At 43.3% G+C, this 26,277-nt stretch overlaps 1 protein-coding gene across 1 annotated transcript in view; it reads left to right on the top strand.

Annotated features, from left to right (window-relative positions):
• Nucleotides 1–26,277, top strand: part of LOC139762956 (uncharacterized) — a 405,421-nt gene that overhangs the window by 415 nt on the left and 378,729 nt on the right. The gene's annotated exons all lie outside the window — the stretch shown is intronic.

Below are 26,277 nucleotides of genomic sequence, written 5' to 3'. Positions count from 1 at the left end.
TATTATTGTGACCAGGGAGTGCATTGATATTGTGGTGTTGATTTCGTGGTTGCTCATTCAAGTGTTCTAGACATAATGATCATGTAAAAAGGATAAAGTGGATACCTTATTATGTTTGATACCTGCCATGGAAGTGAATATTAGACATAAATGTCTGATTATGCCTTGCAGAAAACCACAAATAAATCAAGGTATTGTCATTTTTATTTAAAGCATTTTATTTATTAATGACAAGAAATATTGATGATTATTTTCGTTATTATTATTAAGGCAACCCACATGTAAAATTTTATAAAGAACATGTTATGAATCCCATAGCACAAATTCATGGGACCTGAGTCATGCCAAATTTCAGATTTCATAGGTCTGTCATTTGGCTTGTAATTTACACATCATGAATAAAAAAAGGGGGTGCCTGTGTTGTTGATTGGTTGGTAATGATATTCGTTGTATGTATTGATCATGGTTAAGTGCCTAAGGGTTGGCAGAATGCATGCATAGTGCCATTGTACAAAGGGAAATGGGATAAAGGTGAGTGTTCAAATTATAGAGGCATAAGTTTATTAAGTATTCCTGGAAGTTATATGGAGGGTGTGGATTGAGAGGGTGAAGGCATATACAAAGCATCAGATTGGGGAAGAGCAGTTTGGTTTCAGAAGTGATAGAGGATGTGTGGATCAAGTGTTTGCTTTGAAGAATTATTATTTATTTTATTTTGCTTTGTCGCTGTCTCCCGCGTTTGCGAGATAGCGCAGGGAAACAGACGAAAGAAATGGCCCAACCCACCCCATACACAATGTATGTACATACACATCCACACACGCAAATATACATACCTATACATCTCAATGTACACATATATATACACACACAGACACATACATATATACCCATGCACACAATTCACACTGTCTGCCTTTATTCATTCCCATCGCCACCTCGCCACACATGGAATACCATCCCCCTCCCCCCTCATGTGTGCGAGGTAGCACTAGGAAAAGACAACAAAGGCCCCATTCGTTCACACTCAGCCTCTAGCTGTCATGCAATAATGCCCGAAACCACAGCTCACTTTCCACATCCAGGCCCCACACAACTTTCCATGGTTTACCCCAGATGCTTCACATGCCCTGATTCAATCCACTGACAGCACGTCAACCCCGGTATACCACATCGATCCAATTCACTCTATTCCTTGCCCTCCTTTCACCCTCCTGCATGTTCAGGCCCCGATCACACAAAATCTTTTTCACTCCATCTTTCCACCTCCAGTTTGGTCTCCCACTTCTCCTCATTCTCTCCACCTCCAACACATATATCCTCTTGGTCAATCTTTCCTCACTCATTCTCTCCATGTGACCAAACCATTTCAAAACACCCTCTTCTGCTCTCTCAACCACGCTCTTTTTATTTCCACACATCTCTCTTACCCTTACATTACTTACTCGATCAAACCACCTCACACCATACATTGTCCTCAAACATCTCATTTCCAGCACATCCACCCTCCTGCGCACAACACTATCCATAGCCCACGTCTCGCAACCATACAACATTGTTGGAACCACTATTCCTTCAAACATACCCATTTTTGCTTTCCGAGATAATGTTCTTGACTTCCACACATTCTTCAAAGCTCCCAGGATTTTCGCCCCTCCCCCACCCTATGATTCACCTCCACTTCCATGGTTCCATCCGCTGCAAGATCCACTCCCAGATATCTAAAACACTTTACTTCCTCCAGTTTTTCTCCATTCAAACTTACCTCCCAATTGACTTGACCCTCAACCCTACTGTACCTAATAACCTTGCTGTTATTCACATTTACTCTTAACTTTCTTCTTTCACACACTTTACCAAACTCAGTCACCAGCTCCTGCAGTTTCTCACATGAATCAGCAACCAGCGTTGTATCATCAGCGAACAACAACTGACTCACTTCCCAAGCTCTCTCATCCACAACAGACTTCATACTTGCCCCTCTTTCCAAAACTCTTGCATTCACCTCCCTAACAACCCCATCCATAAACAAATTAAACAACCATGGAGACATCACGCACCCCTGCCGCAAACCTACATTCACTGAGAACCAATCACTTTCTTCTCTTCCTACACGTACACATGCCTTACATCCTCGATAAAAACTTTTCACTGCTTCTAACAACTTGCCTCCCACACCATATATTCTTAATACCTTCCACAGAGCATCTCTATCAACTCTATCATATGCCTTCTCCAGATCCATAAATGCTACATACAAATCCATTTGCTTTTCTAAGTTCTAAGTATTTCTCACATACATTCTTCAAAGCAAACACCTGATCCACGCATCCTCTACCACTTGTGAAACCACACTGCTCTTCCCCAATCTGATGCTCTGTACATGCCTTCACCCTCTCAATCAATACCCTCCCATATAATTTACCAGGAATACTCAACAAACTTATACCTCTGTAATTTGAGCACTCACTCTTATCCCCTTTGCCTTTGTACAATGGCACTATGCACACATTCCGCCAATCCTCAGGCACCTCACCATGAGTCATACATACATTAAATAACCTTACCAACCAGTCAACAATACAGTCACCCCCTTTTTTAATAAATTCCACTGCAATACCATCCAAACCTGCTGCCTTGCCGGCTTTCATCTTCCGCAAAGCTTTTACTACCTCTTCTCTGTTTACCAAATCATTTTCCCTAACCCTCTCACTTTGCACACCACCTTGACCAAAACACCCTATATCTGCCACTCTATCATCAAACACATTCAACAAACCTTCAAAATACTCACTCCATCTCCTTCTCACATCACCACTACTTGTTATCATCTCCCCATTTGCGCCCTTCACTGAAGTTCCCATTTGTTCCCTTGTCTTACGCACTTTATTTACCTCCTTCCAGAACCTCTTTTTATTCTCCCTGAAATTTAATGATACTCTCTCACCCCAACTGTCATTTGCCCTCTTTTTCACCTCTTGCACCTTTCTCTTGACCTCCTGTCTCTTTTTTATACATCTCCCACTCAATTGCATTTTTTCCCTGCAAAAATCATCCAAATGCCTCTCTCTTCTCTTTCACTAATAATCTTACTTCTTCATCCCACCATTCACTACCCTTTCTAATCAACCCACCTCCCACTCTTCTCATGCCACAAGCATCTTTTGTGCAATCCATCACTGATTCCCTAAATACATCCCATTCCTCCCCCACTCCCCTTACTTCCATTGTTCTCACCTTTTTCCATTCTGTACTCAGTCTCTCCTGGTAGTTCCTCACACAAGTCTCCTTCCCAAGCTCACTTACTCTCACCGCCCTCTTCACCCCAAGATTCACTCTTCTTTTCTGAAAACCCATACAAATCTTCACCTTAGCCTCCACAAGATAATGATCAGACATCCCTCCAGTTGCACCTCTCAGCACATTAACATCCAAAAGTCTCTCTTTTGCGCGCCTGTCAATTGACACGTAATCCAATAACGCTTTCTGGCCATCTCTCCTTCTTACATACGTATACTTATGTATATCTCGCTTTTTAAACCAGGTATTCCCAATCACCAGTCCTTTTTCAGCACATAAATCTACAAGCTCTTCACCATTTCCATTTACAACACTGAACACCCCATGTATACCAATTATTCCCTCAACTGCCACATTACTCACCTTTGCATTCAAATCACCCATCATGTGAAGAATGTATGTGAGAAATACTTAGAAAAACAGATGGATTTTTATGTAGCATTTATGGATCTGGAAAATGCATATGAAAGGGTGGCTAGAGATGCTTTTTGGAAGGTTTTAAAAGTATATGGTGTGGGAGGTAAGTTGCCGGAAGCAGAAAGGTTTTTACCAAAGATGTAAGGCATGTGTATGAGTGGGAAGAGAGGAAATTGATTGGTTTCCAGTGAATGTCGTTTTGCAGCTGGGGTGTCTTATGTCTCCGTTGTTGTTTAATTTGTTTGTGGATTGGGTGGTTGGGTATGTGAGTGCAAGAGTTTTGGAAAGAGGGGCATGTATGCAGTCTGTTGTGGATGAAAGGACTTGGGATGAGTCAGTTGTTCGCTGATGATTCAGTGCTGGTGGCTGATTTTGGTGAGAAACTGCACAGGTTGGTGACTGAGTTTGTTAAAGTGTGTGTATGAAGAAGGTTGGGAGTAAATGTGAATAAGTGCAAGGTTATTAGGTTTAGTAGGGTTGAGGGACAAGTTGATTGGGAGGTAAGTTTGAATGGAGAAAAACAGGAGAAATTGAAGTGCTTTAGATATCTGGAAGTGGACTTAGCAGTGGATGGAACCATGGAAGTGGAAGTGAGTCACAGGGTGGGGGGGGAAAGAAAGGGTCTGGGAGTGTTAAAGAATGTGTAGAAGGCGAGAACGTTATCTTGGAGAGCAAAAATGGGTATGTTTGAAGGAATAGTTGTTCCAAGTGTTATATGGTTGCGAGCATGAGCTATACATGGGGTTGTGCAAGGGAGGGTGGATGTGTTGGGCGTGAAATATTTTGGGTTGGTGTGTGGTGTGCGGTGGTTTGATCGGGTGGGTTGTAAAAAGGTGGGGGAAATGTGTGGTAATAAAGGGAGTGTGGTTGAGTGAGCAGAAGAGGGTGCATTGAAATGGTTTGGACACATGGAGAGAATGAGTGAGGGCAGATTGACAAAGAGAATATATGTGTCAGAGGTGGAGGGAAGAAGGAGAAGCAGGAGACCAAATTGGAGGTGGAAGGATGGAGTGAAAAAGATTTTGATGGATCGGGGCCTGAGCATACAGAAAGGTGAAAGGCATGCAAGGAATAGAGTGAATTGGAATGATGTGGTATACTGTGGTGGACATGCTGGCAGTGGATTGAATCAATGCATGTGAAGCGTCTGGGGTAAACCATGGAAAGTTTTGTGGGGCCTTGCTGTGGAAAGGGAGCTGTCGTTTTTATTCATTACACATTACAGCTAGAGACTGAGTTTGAATGAATGTTGCCTTTGTTCTCTTTTTCTAGTGCTACCTCACATGCATGCGGGGGAAGGGAGGTGTCATTTCATGTGTAGCAGGGTGGCGGTGGGTATGGATGAAGGCAGCATGTATGAATATGTACATGTGTGTATATGTATATGTCTGTCTATGTATAGGTATGTGTATGTGCATGTGTGGGTGTTTATGTATATACATGTGTATGTAGGTGGGTTGGGCCATTCTTTCATCTGTTTCCTTGCGCTACCTCGCTAACGTGGGAGACAGCGACAGAGTTTAACAAATGGAAATATGAATATATATATCTATATTTATTGTATTATACTTTGTTGCTCTCTCCCGCATTAGTGAGATAGCGCAAGGAAATAGACGAAAGAATGGCCCAATCCACCTACATACACATGTATATACATACATGTCCACACACGCAAATATACATGTCTATACATTTCAACGTATACATATATATACATACACAGACCTATACATGTATACACATGTACATAATTCATTCTTGCTGCCTTTATTCATTCCCGTCACCAACATGCCACACATGAAATGACAACCCCCTCCCCCTTGCACGCGGGCGAGGTAGTGCTAGGAAAAGACAACAAAGGCCACATTCGTTCATACTCAGTCTCTAGCTGTCATGTCTAATGCAACAAAACCACAACTCCCTTGCCACATCCAGGCCCCACAAAACCTTCAACCTTCCATGGTTTACCCCAGACGCTTCACATGCCCTAGTTTAATCCATTGATATCACGTCAACCCTGTTATACCACATCTTTGCAATTCACTCTACTCCTTGCATGCCTTTGCCCCTCCAGCATGTTCAGCCCTGATCGCTCAAAATCTTTTTCACTCCATCCTTCCACCTCCAATTTGGTCTCCCACTTCTCCTTGTCCCCTCCACCTCTGACACATTATCCTCTTTGTCAGTCTTTCCTCATTCATTCTCTCCACTTGACCAAACCATTTCAATACACCCTCTTCTTCTCTCTCAACCACAGTGTTTTTATTACCACACATTTCTCTTACCCATTCATTACTTGCTCGATCAAACCACTTCACACCACATATTATCCACAAACATCTCATTACCAACACATCCACCCTCCTCTGCACAACCCTATTTATAGCCCACACCTCGCAACCATACAACATTGTTGGAACCACTATTCCTTCAAACATACCCATTTTTGCTTACCAACATAATGTTCTCGCCTTCCACACATTTTTCAAGGACCCTAGAACTTTTGCCCCCTCCCCCACCCTGTGACTCACTTCCGCTTCCATGGTTCCATCCGCTGCCAGATCCACTCCCAGATATCTAAAACACTTCAATTCCTCCAGTTTTTCTCCATTCAAACTTACCTCCCAATTGACTTGTCCCTCAACCCTACTGTACCTAAAAACCTTGCTCTTATTCACATTTACTCTCAACTTTCTTCTTTCACACACTACCAAACTCAGTCATCAGCTTCTGCAGTTTCTCATCTGAATCAGCCACGAGCACAGTATCATCAGCAAACAACAACCAACTCACTTCTCAAGCTCTTATCCACAAGAGACTGCATACTTCCCCTCTTTCCAAAACTCTTGCATTCACCTCCCTAACAACCCCATCCATAAACAAATTAAACAACCATCACGCACCCCTGCCACAAACCGACATTCACTGAGAACCAATCACTTTCCTCTCTTCCTACTCGTACACATTCCTTACATCCTCAATAAAAACTTTTCACTGCTAACAGCAACTTGCCTCCCACACCAAATACTCTTAATACCTTCCACAGAGCATCTCTATAAACTCTATCATATGCCTTCTCCAGATCCATAAATGCTACATACAAATCCATTTGCTTTTCTAAGTATTTCTCACATGCATTCTTCAAAGCAAACACCTGAACCACATATCTACCACTTCTGAAACCACACTGCTCTTCCCCAATCTGATGTTCTGCACATTCCTTCACCCTCTCAATCAATACCCTCCCATATATAATTTCCCAGGAATACTAACAAACTTATACCTCAGTAATTTGAACACTCACTTTTATCCCCTTTGCCTTTGTACAATGGCACTATGCATGCATTCCGCCAATCCTTAGGCACTTCACCATGAGCCATACATAATTGAATATCCTCACCAACCAGTCAACAGCACAGTCACCCCCTTTTATGATAAATTTCACTGCATACCATCCAAACCCACTGCCTTGCAAGCTTTCATCTTCCCGCAAAGCTTTCACTACCTCTTCTCTGTTTACCAAATCATTCCCCCTGACCCTCTCACTTCACACACCACCTTGACCAAATACCCTTTATCTGCCGCTCTATCATCTAACACATTCAACAAACCTTCAAAATACTCACTCCATCTCCTCCTCACATCACTACTACTTATCACATCCCCATTATCCCCTTTCACCGATGTTCCCATTTGTTCTCCTGTCTTACTCCTTTTATTTACCTCCTTCCAAAACATCTTTTTCTTCTCCCAAAGATTTAAAGAAATTTTTTCACCCCAACTCTCATTTGTCTTCTTTTTCATGTCTTGCACCTTTGTCTTGACCTCCAGCCTCTTTCTTTTATACATCTCCCAGTCACCTGCTCTATTTACCTGCAAGACTTGTCCAAAAGCGTGTCTCCTCTCTTTCACTAATAATCTTACAATCTTACTTCTTCATCCAACCACTCACTACCCTTTCTAATCTGATCACCTTCCATGCTTCTCATGCCACAAGCATCTTTTGCGCAAGCCACCACTGCTTCCCTACATACATCCCATTCTTCCCCCACTCCCCTTGCGTCCTTTGCTCTCACCTTTTTCCATTCTGTACTCAGTCTCTCCTGGTACTTCCTCACACAAGTCTCCTTCCCAAGCTCACTTACTCTCACCATTCTCTTCACCCAAACATTCTCTCTTCTTTTCTGAAAACCTCCACAAATCTTCACCTTCGCCTCCACAAGATAATGATCAGTTGCACCTCTCAGCACATAAACATCCAAAAGTCTCTTTTGCGCCCCTATCATTTAACGCATAATCCAATAACGCTCTCTAGCCATCTCTCCTACTTACATACATATACTTATGTATCTCTCTCTTTTTAAACCAGGTATTCTCAATCACCAGTCCTTTTTCAGCACACAAATCTACAAGCTCTTCATCATTTCCATTTATAACACTGAACACCCCATATACACCAATTATTCCCTCAACTCCCACATTACTCACCTTTGCATTCAAATCACCCAACACTATAACCCAGTTTCGTGCATCAAAACTACTAACATACTCACTCAGCTGCTCCTAAAACACTTTCCTCTCATGTTCTTTTTTCTCATGCCCAGGTGTATAGGCACCAGTAATCACCCATCTCTCTCCATCCACTTTAAGTTTAATCCAACCCAATCTAGAGTTTACTTTCTTACTCTCTGTCACATACTCCCACAACTCCTGTTTCAATAGTAGTGCTACTCCTTCCTTTGCTGTTGTCCTTTCACCAACCCAACTTTACCCCCAAAATATTCCCAAACCACTCTTCACCTTTACCCTTGAGCTTCGTTTCACTCAGAGCCAAAACATCCAGGTTCCTTTCCACAAACATAGTACCTTTCTCTCCTTTTTTTCTCATCTTGATTACATCCACACACATTTAGACACCCCAATCTGAGCCTTCGAATGGGATGAACACTCCCACGTGACTCCTTCTGTTTCCCCTTTTATTTATATTTATTTATTATACTTTGTCTGTCTCCTGCATTAGCGAGGTAGCGCAAGGAAACAGGTGAATGAATGGCCCAACCCACCCACATACAAATATATATACATACCCACCCACACATGCACATATACATACCTATACATTTCAACGTTTACATATATGTATATACATACACAGACATATACACTTGTACATAACTCATACTTGTTGCCTTTATTCATTCCCGTCGCCACCTCTCCACTCGTGACACCTCCTCCCCTCGCACATGTGCGAGATAGCGCTTGGAAAAGGCAACTAAGGTCACATTCGTTTACACTCAGTCTCTATCTGTCATGTATAATGCACAGAAACCACAGCTTTATTTCCACATCCAGGCCCCGCAGAACTTTCCATGGTTTACACTAGACGCTTCACATGCCCTGGTTAAATCCATTAACAACACGTCGACCCTGGTATACCACATCGTTCCAATTCACTCTATTCCTTGCATGACTTTCACCCTCCAGCATGTTCAGGCCCAGATTGCTCAAAATCTTTTTCACTCCATCTTTCCATCTCCAATTTGGTCTCCCACTTCTCACTCCCTCCACTTCTGACATATATGTCCTCTTTGTCAATCTTTCTTCACTCATTCTCTTCATGTGACCAAACCATTTTAATACACTCCCTTCTGCTCTCTCAACCACACTTTTTATAACCACTCATCTCTCTTACCCTTTCATTACTTACTCGTTCAGACCACCTCATACCACATATTGCCCTGAAACATCTCATTTCCAACACTCCACCCTCCTACACACGACCCTATATATAGCCCATGCCTCGCAACCATATAACATTGTTGGAACCACGATTCCTTCAAGCATGCCCATTTTTGCTTAACAACATAATGTTCTCGCCTTCCACACATTTTTCACCACGAAATTTCGCCCCCTGTCCCACCCTGTGACTCACTTTCACTTCCATGGTTCCATCTACTGCCAAATCCACTCCCAGATATCTAAAACACTTCACTTTCTCTAGTTTTTCTCCATTCAAACTTACCTCCCAGTTGAGTTCTCCTTCAACACTATACCTAATAACCTTGCTCTTATTCACATTTACTCACAACTCTTTTCTTTCATACACTTTACCAAACTTAGACACCAGCTTCTGCAGTTTCTCACCAGAATCAGTCACCAACTTTGTATCATCAGCGAACAACTGACTCACTTCCCAAGCTGTCTCATCCACAACAGACTCCATACTTGCCCCTCTCTCCAAAACTTGCATTAACCTCCCTAACAACCCCATCCATAAACAAATTAAAGAACCACGGAGACACCACGCACCCCTGCCGCAAACCGACATTCACTGAGAACCAATCACTTTTCTCTCTTCCTACTTGTACACATGCCCTACATCCTCAACAAAAACTTTTCACTGCTAATGGCAACTTCCCTGCCACACCATATACTCTTAATACCTTCCACAGAGCATCTCTATCAACTCTATCATATGCCTTCTCCAGATCAATAAATGCTACATACAAATCCATTTGTTTTTCAAAGTATTTCTTACATTCTTCAAAGCAAACACCTGATCCACACATCTGCTACCACTTTTGAAACCACACTGTTCTTCCCCAGTCTGTTGTTCTATACATTCCTTCAACCCTCTCAATCAATACCCTCCCATATAATTTCCCAGGAATACTCAACAATTTTATTCTTCTGTAATTTGAACACTCATCTTTATCCCCTTTGCCTTTGTACAATTTGCACTATGCACGCATTCCACCAATCCTCAGGCACTTCACCATGAGCCATACATACATTGAATATCCTCATCAACCAGTCAACAACTCAGTCACCCCCTTTTTTTTAATGAATTTCACTGCATTACCATCCAAACCTGCTGCCTTGCCGGCTTTCATCTTCCATAAAGCGTTCATTGCTCTTCTCTGTTTACCAAATCATTCTACCTGACCCTCTCACTTTGCACACCACCTCAACCAAAACACCCTATATTTGCCATGCTGTCATCTAGCACATTCAACAAACCTTCAGAATACTCATTCCATCTCCTTTTCACATCACCACTACTTGTTATTACCTCCCCATTAACCCCCTTCACCGATGTTCCCATTTGCTCTCTTGTCTTATGCACTTTATTTACCTCCTTCCAAAAATCTTTCTTCTTTTCTTTTTCTTTTAAACTATTCGCCATTTCCCGCATTAGCGAGGTAGCGTTAAGAACAGAGGACTGGGCCTTTTTTGGAATATCCTCACCTGGCCCCTTCTGTTCCTTCTTTTGGAAAATTAAAAAAAAAAAACGAGAGGGGAGGATTTCCAGCCCCCCACTCCCTCCCCTTTTAGTCACCTTCTACGACACGCAGGGAATACGTGGGAAGTATTCTTAATCCCCTATCCCCAGGGATAAAAATCTTTCTATTCTCCCTAAAATTTAATGATACTCTCTCACCCCAACTCTCATTTGCCCTCCTTTTCATCTCTTGCACCTTTCTCTTGATCCCCCTGCCTCATTCTTTTATACATCTCCCAGTCATTTGCACTATTTCCTTGCAAAACTTGTCCAAATGCCTCTCTCTTCTCTTTCACAAATAATCTTACTTCTTCATCCCACTACTCACTACCCTTTCTAATCTGCCCACCTCCCATGCTTCTCATGCCGCAAGCATCTTTTCCGCAAGCCATCACTGCTTCCCTAAATACATCCCATTCCTCCCCCACTCCCCTTATGTCCTTTGCTCTCACCTTTTTCCATTCTGCACTCAGTACCTCTTGGTACTTCCTCATGCAAGTCTACTTCCCAAGCTCACTTACTCTCACCACTCTCTTCACCCCAACATTTCCCCTTTAAGAAAGTTAAAATACAAGGTGGGAGGGTTTCTAGCTTAGTTCCCGTCCCCTTTAGTCGCCTTCTACAAAACGCAGGGAATGCACGGGAAGTTCTTTCTCCTGTACCCTTATATATGGATATATATATATATATATATGGATATATATATATATATATATATTTTTTTTTTTTTTTGCTTTGTCGCTGTCTCCCGCGTTTGCGAGGTAGCGCAAGCAAACAGATGAAAGAAATGGCCCAACCCACCCCCATACACATGTATATACATACGTCCACACACGCAAATATACATACCTACACAGCTTTCCAATGTTTACCCCCGACGCTTCACATGCCCTGATTCAATCCACTGACAGCACGTCAACCCCGGTATACCACATCGATCCAATTCACTCTATTCCTTGCCCTCCTTTCACCCTCCTGCATGTTCAGGCCCCGATCACACAAAATCTTTTTCACTCCATCTTTCCACCTCCAATTTGGTCTCCCACTTCTCCTCGTTCCCTCCACCTCCGACACATATATCCTCTTGGTCAATATTTCCTCACTACTTCTCTCCATTTGCCCAAACCATTTCAAAACACCCTCTTCTGCTCTCTAAACCACGCTCTTTTTATTTCCACACATCTCTCTTACCCTTATGTTACTTACTCGATTAAACCACCTCACACCACACATTGTCCTCAAACATCTCATTTCCAGCACATCCATCCTCCTGCGCACAACTTTATCCATAGCCCGCGCCTCGCAACCATAAAACATTGTTGGAACCACTATGCCTTCAAACATACCCATTTTTGCTTTCCAAGATAATGTTCTCGACTTCCACACATTCTTCAAGGCTCCCAGGATTTTCGCCCCCCTCCCCCACCCTATGATCCACTTCCGCTTCCATGGTTCCATCCGCTGCCAGATCCACTCCCAGATATCTAAAACACTTTACTTCCTCCAGTTTTTCTCCATTCAAACTCACCTCCCAATTGACTTGACCCTCAACCCTGCTGTACCTAATTACCTTGCTCTTATTCACATTTACTCTTAATTTTCTTCTTTCACACACTTTACCAAACTCAGTCACCAGCTTCTGCAGTTTCTCACATGAATCAGCCACCAGTGCTGTATCATCAGCGAACAACAACTGACTCACTTCCCAAGCTCTCTCATACCCAACAGACTTCATATTTGCCCCTCTTTCCAAAACTCTTGCATTCACCTCCCTAACAACCCCATCCATAAACAAATTAAACAACCATGGAGACATCACACACCCCTGCCGCAAACCTACATTCACTGAGAACCAATCACTTTCCTCTCTTCCTACACGTACACATGCCTTACATCCTCGATAAAAACTTTTCACTGCTTCTAACAACTTGCCTCCCACACCATATATTCTTAATACCTTCCACAGAGCATCTCTATCAACTCTATCATATGCTTTCTCCAGATCCATAAATGCTACATACAAATCCATTTGCTTTTCTAAGTATTTCTCACATACATTCTTCAAAGCAAACACCTGATCCACACATCCTCTACCACTTCTGAAACCACACTGCTCTTCCCCAATCTGATGCTCTGTACATGCCTTCACCCTCTGAATCAATACCCTCCCATATGATTTACCAGGAATGCTCAACAAACTTATACCTCTGTAATTTGAGCACTCACTCTTATCCCCTTTGCCTTTGTACAATGGCACTATGCACGCATTCCGCCAATCCTCAGGCACCTCACCATGAGTCATACATACATTAAATAACCTTACCAACCAGTCAATAATACAGCCACCCCCTTTTTTAATAAATTCCACTGCAATACCATCCAAACTTGCTGCCTTGCCGGCTTTCATCTTCCGCAAAGCTTTTACTACCTCTTCTCTGTTTACCAAATCATTTTCCCTAACCCTCTCACTTTGCACACCACCTCGACCAAAACACCCTATATCTGCCACTCTATCATCAAACACATTCAACAAACCTTCAAAATACTCATTCCATCTCCTTCTCACATCACCACTACTTGTTATCACCTCCCCATTTGCGCCCTTCACTGAAGTTCCCATTTGCTCCCTTGTCTTACGCACTTTATTGACCTCCTTCGAGAACATCTTTTTATTCTCCCTAAAATTTAATGATACTCTTTCACCCCAACTCTCATTTGCCCTCTTTTTCACCTCTTGCACCTTTCTCTTGACCTCCTGTCTCTTTCTTTTATACATTTCCCACTCAATTTCATTTTCTCCCTGCAAAAATCGTCCAAATGCCTCTCTCTTCTCTTTCACTAATAATCTTACTTCTTCATCCCACCACTCACTACCCTTTCTAATCAACCCACCTCCCACTCTTCTCATGCCACAAGCATCTTTTGCGCAATCCATCACTTATTCCCTAAATACATCCCATTCCTCCCCCACTCCCCTTACTTCCATTGTTCTCACCTTTTTCCATTCTGTACTCAGTCTCTCCTGGTAGTTCCTCACACAAGTCTCCTTCCCAAGCTCACTTACTCCCACCACCCTCTTCACCCCAAGATTCACTCTTCTTTTCTGAAAACCCATACAAATCTTCACCTTAGCCTCCACAAGATAATGATCAGACATCCCTCCAGTTGCACCTCTCAGCACATTAACATCCAAAAGTCTCTCTTTTGCGCGCCTGTCAATTATCACGTAATCCAATAACGCTCTAACATCCAAAAGTCTCTCTTTTGCGCGCCTGTCAATTATCACGTAATCCAATAACGCTCTCTGGCCATCTCTCCTACTTACATATGTATACTTACGTATATCTCACTTTTTAAACCAGGTATTCCCAATCACCAGTCCTTTTTCAGCACATAAATCTGCAAGCTCTTCACCATTTCCATTTACAACACTGAACACCCCATGTATACCAATTATTCCCTCAACTGCCACATTACTCACCTTTGCATTCAAATCACCCATCACTATAACCCGGTCTCGTGCATCAAAACCACTAACACATTCATTCAGCTGCTCCCAAAACACTTGCCTCTCATGATCTTTCTTCTCATGCCCAGGTGCATATGCACCAATAATCACCCATCTCTCTCCATCAACTTTCAGTTTTACCCATATTAATCGAGAATTTACTTTCTTACATTCTATCACATACTCCCACAACTCCTGTTTCAGGAGTACTGCTACTCCTTGCCTTGCTCTTGTCCTCTCACTAACCCCTGACTTTACTCCCAAGACATTTCCAAACCTCTCTTCCCCTTTACCCTTGAGCTTCGTTTCACTCAGAGCCAAAACATCCAGGTTCCTTTCCTCAGACATACTACCTATCTCCTTTTTTCACATGGATATATATATATATATATATATATATATATATATATATATATATATATATATATATATATATATATATATATATATATATGGGAACTTCAGTGAAGGGCATAAATGGGGAGGTGATAACAAGTAGCGGTGATGTGAGAAGGAGATGGAATGAGTATTTTGAAGGTTTGTTGAATGTGTCTGATGACAGAGTGGCAGATATAGGGTGTTTTGGTCGAGGTGGTGTGCAAAGTGAGAGGGTTAGGGAAAATGATTTGGTAAACAGAGAAGAGGTAGTAAAAGCTTTGCGGAAGATGAAAGCCGGCAAGGCAGCAGGTTTGGATGGTATTGCAGTGGAATTTATTAAGAAAGGGGGTGACTGTATTGTTGACTGGTTGGTAAGGTTATTTAATGTATGTATGACTCATGGTGAGGTGCCTGAGGATTGGCGGAATGCGTGCATAGTGCCATTGTACAAAGGCAAAGGGGATAAGAGTGAGTGCTCAAATTACAGAGGTATAAGTTTGTTGAGTATTCCTGGTAAATTATATGGGAGGGTATTGATTGAGAGGGTGAAGGCATGTACAGAGCATCAGATTGGGGAAGAGCAGTGCGGTTTCAGAAGTGGTAGAGGATGTGTGGATCAGGTGTTTGCTTTGAAGAATGTATGTGAGAAATACTTAGAAAAGCAAATGGATTTGTATGTAGCATTTATGGATCTGGAGAAGGCATATGATAGAGTTGATAGAGATGCTCTGTGGAAGGTATTAAGAATATATGGTGTGGGAGGCAAGTTGTTAGAAGCAGTGAAAAGTTTTTATCGAGGATGTAAGGCATGTGTATGTGTAGGAAGAGAGGAAAGTGATTGGTTCTCAGTGAATGTAGGTTTGCGGCAGGGGTGTGTGATGTCTCCATGGTTGTTTAATTTGTTTATGGATGGGGTTGTAAAGGAGGTAAATGCAAGAGTCCTGGAAAGAGGGGCAAGTATGAAGTCTGTTGGGGATGAGAGAGCTTGGAAGTGAGTCAATTGTTGTTCGCTGATGATACAGCGCTGGTGGCTGATTCATGTGAGAAACTGCAGAAGCTGGTGACTGAGTTTGGTAAAGTGTGTGGAAGAAGAAAGTTGAGAGTAAATGTGAATAAGAGCAAGGTTATTAGGTACAGTAGGGGTGAGGGTCAAGTCAATTGGGAGGTGAGTTTGAATGGAGAAAAACTGGAGGAAGTGAAGTGTTTTAGATATCTGGGAGTGGATCTGTCAGCGGATGGAACCATGGAAGCGGAAGTGGATCATAGGGTGGGGGAGGGGGCGAAAATTTTGGGAGCCTTGAAAAATGTGTGGAAGTCGAGAACATTATCTCGGAAAGCAAAAATGGGTATGTTTGAGGGAATAGTGGTTCCAACAATGCTGTATGGTTGCGAGGCGTGGGCTATGGATAGAGATGTGCGCAGGAGGATGGATGTGCTGGAAATGAGATGTTTGAGGACAATGTGTGGTGTGAGGTGGTTTGATCGAGTAAGTAACGTAAGGGTAAGAGAGATGTGTGGAAATAAAAAGAGCGTGGTTGAGAGAGCAGAAGAGGGTGTTTTGAAATGGTTTGGGCACATGGAGAGAATGAGTGAGGAGAGATTGACCAAGAGGATATATGTGTCGGAGGTGGAGGGAACGAGGAGAAGAGGGAGACCAAATTGGAGGTGGAAAGATGGAGTGAAAAAGATTTTGTGTGATCGGGGCCTGAACATGCAGGAGGGTGAAAGGAGGGCAAGAAATAGAGTGAATTGGAGTCATGTGGTATACAGGGGTTGACGTGCTGTCAGTGGATTGAAGCAAGGCATGTGAAGCGTCTGGGGTAAACCATGGAAAGCTGTGTAGGTATGTATATTTGCGTGTGTGGACGTGTGTATGTACATGTGTATGGGGGGGGGGGGTTGGGCCATTTCTTTCGTCTGTTTCCTTGCGCTACCTCGCAAACGCGGGAGACAGCGACAAAGTATAATATATATATGTTCTGGAAGGAGGTAAATAGGGTGCGTAAGACAAGGGAGCAAATGGGAACTTCAGTGAAGGGCGTAAATGGGGAGGTGATAACAAGTAGCGGTGATGTGAGAAGGAGATGGAATGAGTATTTTGAAGGTTTGTTGAATGTGTCTGATGACAGAGTGGCAGATATAGGGTGTTTTGGTCGAGGTGGTGTGCAAAGTGAGAGGGTTAGGGAAAATGATTTGGTAAACAGAGAAGAGGTAGTAAAAGCTTTGCGGAAGATGAAAGCCGGCAAGGCAGCAGGTTTGGATGGTATTGCAGTGGAATTTATTAAAAAGGGGGGTGACTGTATTGTTGACTGGTTGGTAAGGTTATTTAATGTATGTATGACTCATGGTGAGGTGCCTGAGGATTGGCGGAATGCGTGCATAGTGCCATTGTACAAAGGCAAAGGGGATAAGAGTGAGTGCTCAAATTACAGAGGTATAAGTTTGTTGAGTATTCCTGGTAAATTATATGGGAGGGTATTGATTGAGAGGGTGAAGGCATGTACAGAGCATCAGATTGGGGAAGAGCAGTGCGGTTTCAGAAGTGGTAGAGGATGTGTGGATCAGGTGTTTGCTTTGAAGAATGTATGTGAGAAATACTTAGAAAAGCAAATGGATTTGTATGTAGCATTTATGGATCTGGAGAAGGCATATGATAGAGTTGATAGAGATGCTCTGTGGAAGGTATTAAGAATATATGGTGTGGGAGGCAAGTTGTTAGAAGCAGTGAAAAGTTTTTATCGAGGATGTAAGGCATGTGTACGTGTAGGAAGAGAGGAAAGTGATTGGTTCTCAGTGAATGTAGGTTTGCGGCAGGGGTGTGTGATGTCTCCATGGTTGTTTAATTTGTTTATGGATGGGGTTGTTAGGGAGGTAAATGCAAGAGTCCTGGAAAGAGGGGCAAGTATGAAGTCTGTTGGGGATGAGAGAGCTTGGGAAGTGAGTCAGTTGTTGTTCGCTGATGATACAGCGCTGGTGGCTGATTCATGTGAGAAACTGCAGAAGCTGGTGACTGAGTTTGGTAAAGTGTGTGGAAGAAGAAAGTTAAGAGTAAATGTGAATAAGAGCAAGGTTATTAGGTACAGTAGGGGTGAGGGTCAAGTCAATTGGGAGGTGAGTTTGAATGGAGAAAAACTGGAGGAAGTGAAGTGTTTTAGATATCTGGGAGTGGATCTGTCAGCGGATGGAACCATGGAAGCGGAAGTGGATCATAGGGTGGGGGAGGGGGCGAAAATTTTGGGAGCCTTGAAAAATGTGTGGAAGTCGAGAACATTATCTCGGAAAGCAAAAATGGGTATGTTTGAAGGAATAGTGGTTCCAACAATGTTGTATGGTTGCGAGGCGTGGGCTATGGATAGAGATGTGCGCAGGAGGATGGATGTGCTGGAAATGAGATGTTTGAGGACAATGTGTGGTGTGAGGTGGTTTGAGCGAGTGAGTAACGTAAGGGTAAGAGAGATGTGTGGAAATAAAAAGAGCGTGGTTGAGAGAGCAGAAGAGGGTGTTTTGAAATGGTTTGGGCACATGGAGAGAATGAGTGAGGAAAGATTGACCAAGAGGATATATGTGTCGGAGGTGGAGGGAACGAGGAGAAGAGGGAGACCAAATTGGAGGTGGAAAGATGGAGTGAAAAAGATTTTGTGTGATCGGGGCCTGAACATGCAGGAGGGTGAAAGGAGGGCAAGGAATAGAGTGAATTGGAGCGATGTGGTATACAGGGGTTGACGTGCTGTCAGTGGATTGAATCAAGGCATGTGAAGCGTCTGGGGTAAACCATGGAAAGCTGTGTAGGTATGTATATTTGCGTGTGTGGACGTATGTACATGTGTATGGGGGGGGGGGGGTTGGGCCATTTCTTTCGTCTGTTTCCTTGCGCTACCTCGCAAACGCGGGAGACAGCGACAAAGTATAAAAAAAAAAAAAAAAAAAAAAAAAAAATATATATATATATATATATATATATATATATATATATGTATATATATACATATATATATATACATTATCTTGTGGAAGCAAAGGTGAAGATTCGTGGGGGTTTTCAGAAAAGAAGAGAGAATGTTGGGGTGAAGAGTGGTGAGAGTAAGTGAGCTTGGGAAGGAGACTTGTGTGAGGAAGTACCAGGAGAGACTGAGTACAGAATGGAAAAAGGTGAGAACAAAGGAGGTAAGGGGAGTGGGGGAGGAATGGGATGTATTTAGGGAAGCAGTGATGGCTTGCGCAAAAGATGCTTGTGGCATGAGAAGCGTGGGAGGTGGGTTGATTAGAAAAGGTAGTGAGTGGTGGGATGAAGAAGTAAGATTATTAGTGAAAGAGAAGAGAGAGGCATTTGAACGATTTTTGCAGGGAAAAAATGCAAATGAGTGGGAGAGGTATAAAAGAAAGAGGCAGGAGGTCAATAGAAAGGTGCAAGAGGTGAAAAAGAGGGCAAATGAGAGTTGGGGTGAGAGAGTATCATTAAATTTTCGGGAGAATAAAAAGATGTTTTGGAAAGAGGTAAATAAAGTGTGTAAGACAAGGGAGCAAATGGGAACTTCAGTGAAGGGGGCTAATGGGGAGGTGATAACAAGTAGTGGTGATGTGAGAAGTAGATGGAGTGAGTATTTTGAAGGTTTGTTGAATGTGTTTGATGATAGAGTGGCAGATGTGGGGTGTCTTGGTCGATGTGGTGTGCAAAGTGAGAGGGTTAGGGAAAATGATTTGGTAAATAGAGAAGAGATAGTAAAAGCTTTACGGAAGATGAAAGCCGGCAAAGCAGCAGGTTTGGATGGCATTGCAGTGGAATTTATTAAAAAAGGGGGTGACTGTATTGTTGACTGGTTGGTAAGGTTATTTAACGTATGTATGATTTATGGTGAGGTGCCGGAGGATTGGCGGAATGCTTGCATAGTGCCATTATACAAAGGCAAAGGGGATAAGAGTGAGTGCTCAAATTACAGAGGTATAAGTTTGTTGAGTATTCCTGGTAAATTATATGGGAGGGTATTGATTGAGAGGGTGAAGGCATGTACAGGAGCATCAGATTGGGGAAGAGCAGTGTGGTTTCAGAAGTGGTAGAGGATGTGTGCATCAGGTGTTTGCTTTGAAGAATGTATGCGAGAAATACTTAGAAAAACAAATGGATTTGTATGTAGCATTTATGGATCTGGAGAAGGCATATGATAGAGTTGATAGAGATGCTCTGTGGAAGGTATTAAGAATATATGGTGTGGGAGGCAAGTTGTTAGAAGCAGTGAAAAGTTTTTATCGAGGATGTAAGGCATGTGTACATGTAGGAAGAGAGGAAAGTGATTGGTTCTCAGTGAATGTAGGTTTGTGGCAGGGGTGTGTGATGTCTCCATGGTTGTTTAATTTGTTTATGGATGGGGTTGTTAGGGAGGTGAATGCAAGAGTTTTGGAAAGAGGGGCAGGTATGCAGTATGTTGTGGATGAGAGAGCTTGGGAAGTGAGTCAGTTGTTGTTCGCTGATGATACAGCGCTGGTGGCTGATTCATGTAAGAAACTGCAGAAGCTGGTGACTGAGTTTGGTAAAGTGTGTGAAAGAAGAAAGTTAAGAGTAAATGTGAATTAAGAGCAAGGTTATTAGGTACAATAGGGTTGAGGGTCAAGTCAATTGGGAGGTAAGTTTGAATGGAGAAAAGCTGGAGGAAGTAAAGTGTTTTAGATATCTGGGAGTGGATCTGGCAGTGGATGGAACCATGGAAGCGGAAGTGAGTCATAGGGTGGGGGAGGGGGCAAAAACTTCTGAGAGCCTTGAAGAATGTTTGGAAGTTGAGAACCTTATCTTGGAAAGCAAAAATAGGTATGTTTGAAGGAATAGTGGTTCCAACAATGTTGTATGGTTGTGAAGCGTGGGCTATGGATAGAGTTGTGCGTAGGAGGGTGGATGTGCTGGAAATGAGATGTTTGAGGACAATATGTGGTGTGAGGTGGTTTGATCGAGTAAGTAATGTAAGGGTGAGAGAGATGTGTGGAAATAAAAAGAGTGTGGTTGAGAGAGCAGAAGAGGGTGTTTTGAAATGGTTTGGTCACATGGAGAGAATGAGAGGGGAAAGATTGACAAAGAGGATATATGTGTCAGAGGTGGAGGGAACGAGAAGTGGGAGACCAAATTGGAGGTGGAAAGATGGAGTGAAAAAGATTTTGAGTGATCGGGGCCTGAACATGCAGGAGGGTGAAAGGCGTGCAAGGAATAGAGTGAATTGGAACGATGTGGTATACCGGGGTCGACGTGCTGTCAGTGGATTGAACCAGGGCATGTGAAGCGTGTTGGGTAAACCATGCAAAGTGTGTGGGGCCTGGATGTGGAAAGGGAGCTGTGGTTTCGGTGCATTATTACATGACAGTTAGAGACTGAGTGTGAATGAATGGGGCCTTTGGTGTTTTTCCTAGCGCTACCTAGCACACATGAGGGGAGAGGGGGTTGTTATTCCATGTGTGGCGAGGTGGCGATGGGAACAAATGAAGGCAGACAGTATGAATTATGTACATGTGTATATATGTATATGTCTGTGTATATATATGTGTACATTGAGATGTATAGGTATGTATATTGTGCGTGTGGACATGTATGTATATACATGTGTATGTGGGCGGGTTGGGCCATTCTTTCGTCTGTTTCCTTGCGCTACCTCGCTAACGCGGGAGACAGCGGCAAAGCAAAATATAAATATAATATATATATATATTTGAATGGAGAAAAACTGGAGGAAGGAAAGTGTTTTAGATATCTGGGAGTGGATCTGGCAGCGGATGGAACAATGGAAGCGGAAGTGGATCATAGGGTGTGGGAGGTGGCGAAAATTTTGGGAGCCTTGAAGAATGTGTGGAAGTCGAGAACATTATCTTGGAAAGCAAAAATGGGTGTGTTTGAAGGAATAGTGGTTCCAACAATGTTGTGTGGTTGCGAGGCGTGGGCTATGGATAGAGTTGTGCGCAGGAGGGTGGATGTGTTGGAAATGAGATGTTTGAGGACAATGTGTGGTGTGAGATGGTTTGATCGAGTAAGTAATGTAAGGGTAAGAGAGATGTGTGGAAATAAAAAGAGCGTGGTTGAGAGAGCAGAAGAGGGTGTTTTGAAATGGTTTGGGCACATGGAGAGAATGAGTGAGGAAAGATTGACCAAGAGGATATATGTGTCGGAGGTGGAGGGAACGAAGAGAAATGGGAGACCAAATTGGAGGTGGAAAGATGGAGTGGAAAAGATTTTGTGTGATCGGGGCCTGAACATGCAGGAGGGTGAAAGGAGGGCAAGGAATAGAGTGAATTGGATCGATGTGGTATACCGGGGTTGACGTGCTGTCATTGGATTGAATGAGGGCATGTGAAGCGTCTGGGGTAAACCATGGAAAGTTGTGTGGGGCTGGATGTGGAAAGGGAGCTTGTGGTTTCGGGCATTATTGCATGACAGCTAGAGACTGAGTGTGAACGAATGGGGCCTTTGTTGTCTTTTCCTAGTGCTACCTCGCACACATGAGGGGGTAGGGGGATGTTATTCCATGTGTGGCGAGGTGGCGATGGGAATGAATAATAAAGGCAGACAGTGTGAATTGTGTGAATGGGTATATATGTATGTGTCTGTGTGTGTATATATATGTGTACATTGAGATGTATAGGTATGTATATTTGCGTGTGTTGACGTGTATGTATATACATTGTGTATGGGGGTGGGTTTAGCCATTTCTTTCGTCTGTTTCCTTGCGCTACCTCGCAAACGCGGGAGACAGCGACAAAGCAAAAAAGAAAAGAAAGATATATGGATATATATATATATATATTCTTTTTTCTTTCTTTAAACTATTCGCCATTTCTCTGCGTTAGCGAGGTAGCGTTAAGAACAGAAGACTGGGCCTTTTCCGGAATATCCTCACCTGGCCCCCTCTGTTCCTTCTTTTGGAAAATTAAAAAAAACAAAAATGAGAGGGGAGGATTTCCAGCCCCCCGCTCCCTCCCCTTTTAGTCGCCTTCTACGACACGCAGGGAATACGTGGGAAGTATTCTTAATCCCCTATCCCCAGGGATAATATTATTTATTTTTTTTATTATACTTTGTCGCTGTCTCCCGCGTTTGCGAGGTAGCGCAAGGAAACAGAAGAAAGAAATGGCCCAACCCCGCCCCATACACATGTATATACATACGTCCACACACGCAAATATACATGCCTACATAGCTTTCCATGGTTTACCCCAGACGCTTCACATGCCCTGATTCAATCCACTGACAGCACGTCAACCCCGGTATACCACATCGCTCCAATTCACTCTATTCCTTGCCCTCCTTTCACCCTCCTGCATGTTCAGGCCCCAGTCACACAAAATCTTTTTCACTCCATCTTTCCACCTCCAATTTGGTCTCCCTCTTCTCCTCGTTCCCTCCACCTCCGACACATATATCCTCTTGGTCAATCTTTCCTCACTCATTCTCTCCATGTGCCCAAACCACTTCAAAACACCCTCTTCTGCTCTCTCAACCACGCTCTTTTTATTTCCACACATCTCTCTTACCCTTACGTTACTCACTCGATCAAACCACCTCACACCACACATTGTCCTCAAACATCTCATTTCCAGCACCTCCATCCTCCTGCGCACAACTCCATCCATAGCCCACGCCTCGCAACCATACAACATTGTTGGAACCACTATTCCTTCAAACATACCCATTTTTGCTTTCCGAGATAATGTTCTCGACTTCCACACATTCTTCAAGGCCCCCAGAATTTTCGCCCCCTCCCCCACCCTATGATCCACTTCCGCTTCCATGGTTCCATCCGCTGCCAGATCCACTCCCAGATATCTAAAACATTTCACTTCCTCCAGTTTTTCTCCATTCAAACTCACCTCCCTATTGACTTGACCCTCAACCCTACTGTACCTAATAACCTTGCTCTTATTCACATTTACTCTTAACTTTCTTCTTCCACACACTTTACCAAACTCAGTCACCAGCTTCTGCAGTTTCTCACATGAATCAGCCACCAGCGCTGTATCATAAGTTTGTTGAGTATTCCTGGTAAATTATATGGGAGGGTATTGATTGAGAGGGTGAAGGCATGTACAGAGCATCAGATTGGGGAAGAGCAGTGTGGTTTCAGAAGTGGTAGAGGATGTGTGGATCAGGTGTTTGCTTTGAAGAATGTATGTGAGAAATACTTAGAAAAGCAAATGGATTTGTATGTAGCATTTAAGGATCTGGAGAAGGCATATGATAGAGTTGATAGAGATGCTCTGTGGAAGGTATTAAGAATATATGGTGTGGGAGGCAAGTTGTTAGAAGCAGTGAAAAGTTTTTATCGATGATGTAAGGCATGTGTACGTGTAGGAAGAGAGGAAAGTGATTGGTTCTCAGTGAATGTAGGTTTGCGGCAGGGGTGTGTGATGTCTCCATGGTTGTTTAATTTGTTTATGGATGGGGTTGTTAGGGAGGTGAATGCAAGAGTTTTGGAAAGAGGGGCAAGTATGAAGTCTGTTGGGGATGAGAGAGCTTGGGAAGTGAGTCAGTTGTTGTTCGCTGATGATACAGCGCTGGTGGCTGATTCATGTGAGAAACTGCAGAAGCTGGTGACTGAGTTTGGTAAAGTGTGTGAAAGAAGAAAGTTAAGAGTAAATGTGAATAAGAGCAAGGTTATTAGGTACAGTAGGGTTGAGGGTCAAGTCAATTGGGAGGTGAGTTTGAATGGAGAAAAACTGGAGGAAGTAAAGTGTTTTAGATATCTGGGAGTGGATCTGGCAGCGGATGGAACCATGGAAGCGGAAGTGGATCATAGGTTGGGGGAGGGGGCGAAAATTCTGGGAGCCTTGAAGAATGTGTGGAAGTCGAGAACATTATCTCGGAAAGCAAAAATGGGTATGTTTGAAGGAATAGTGGTTCCAACAATGTTGTATGGTTGCGAGGCGTGGGCTATGGATAGAGTTGTGCGCATGAGGATGGATGTGCTGGAAATGAGATGTTTGAGGACAATGTGTGGTGTGAGGTGGTTTGATTGAGTAAGTAACGTAAGGGTAAGAGAGATGTGTGGAAATAAAAAGAGCGTGGTAGAGAGAGCAGAAGAGGGTGTTTTGAAATGGTTTGGGCACACGGAGAGAATGAGTGAGGAAAGATTGACCAAGAGGATATATGTGTCGGAGGTGGAGGGAATGAGGAGAAGTGGGAGACCAAATTGGAGGTGGAAAGATGGAGTGAAAAAGATTTTAATTGATCGGGGCCTGAACATGCAGGAGGGTGAAAGGAGGGCAAGGAATAGAGTGAATGGGATCGATATGGTATACCGGGGTTGACGTGCTGTCATTGGATTGAATCAGGGCATGTGAAGCGTCTGGGGTAAACCATGGAAAGCTGTGTAGGTATGTATATATGCGTGTGTGGACGTATATATATACCTGTGTATGGGGGTGGGTTGGGCCGTTTCTTTCGTCTGTTTACTTGCGCTACCTCGCAAATGCGGGAGACAGCGACAAAAAAAAAATATTATTTTCCTTTGCCGCTGTCTCCTGCGTTTGCGAGGTAGCGCAAGGAAACAGACGAAAGAAATGCCCCAACCCACCCCCATACACATATATATACATACACGTCCACACACGCAAATATACATACCTATACATCTCAATGTACACATATATATACACACACAGACACATGCATATATACCAATGTACACAATTCACACTGTCTGCCTTTATTCATTCCCATCGCCACCTCGCCGCACATGGAATACCATCCCCCTCCCCCCTCATGTGTGCAAGGTAGCGCTAGGAAAAGACAACAAAGGCCCCATTTGTTCACACTCAGTCTCTAGCTGTCATGCAATAATGCCCGAAACCACAGCTCCCTTTCCACATCCAGGCCCCACACAACTTTCCATGGTTTACCCCAGACAGTTCACATGCCCTGATTCAATCCACTGACAGCACGTCAACCCCGGTATACCACATCGATCCCATTCACTCTATTCCTTTCCCGCCTTTCACCCCCCTGCATGTTCAGGCCCCGATCACTCAAAATCTTTTTCTTTCCATCTTTCCACCTCTAATTTGGTCTCCCACTTCTCTTCGTTCCCTCCACCTCCGACACATATATCCTCTTGGTCAATCTTTCCTCACTCATTCTCTCCATGTGCCCAAACCATTTCAAAACCCCCTCTTCTGCTCTCTCAACCACGCTCTTTTTATTTACACACATCTCTCTTACCCTTACATTACTTACTCGATCAAACCACCTCACACCACACATTGTCCTCAAACATCTCATTTCCAGCACATCCACCCTCCTGCGCACAACTCTATCCATAGCCCATGCCTCGTAACCATACAACATTGTTGGAACCACTGTTCCTTCAAACATACCCATTTTTGCTTTCCGAGATAATGTTCTCGACTTCCACACATTCTTCAAGGC

Source organism: Panulirus ornatus, chromosome 45 (assembly GCF_036320965.1).
Source record: "Panulirus ornatus isolate Po-2019 chromosome 45, ASM3632096v1, whole genome shotgun sequence".
Classification (NCBI taxonomy): Eukaryota; Metazoa; Arthropoda; class Malacostraca; order Decapoda; family Palinuridae; genus Panulirus; species Panulirus ornatus.
Note: the sequence above shows the minus strand (reverse complement) of the source record. Positions and strands in the feature narration are given on the sequence as shown.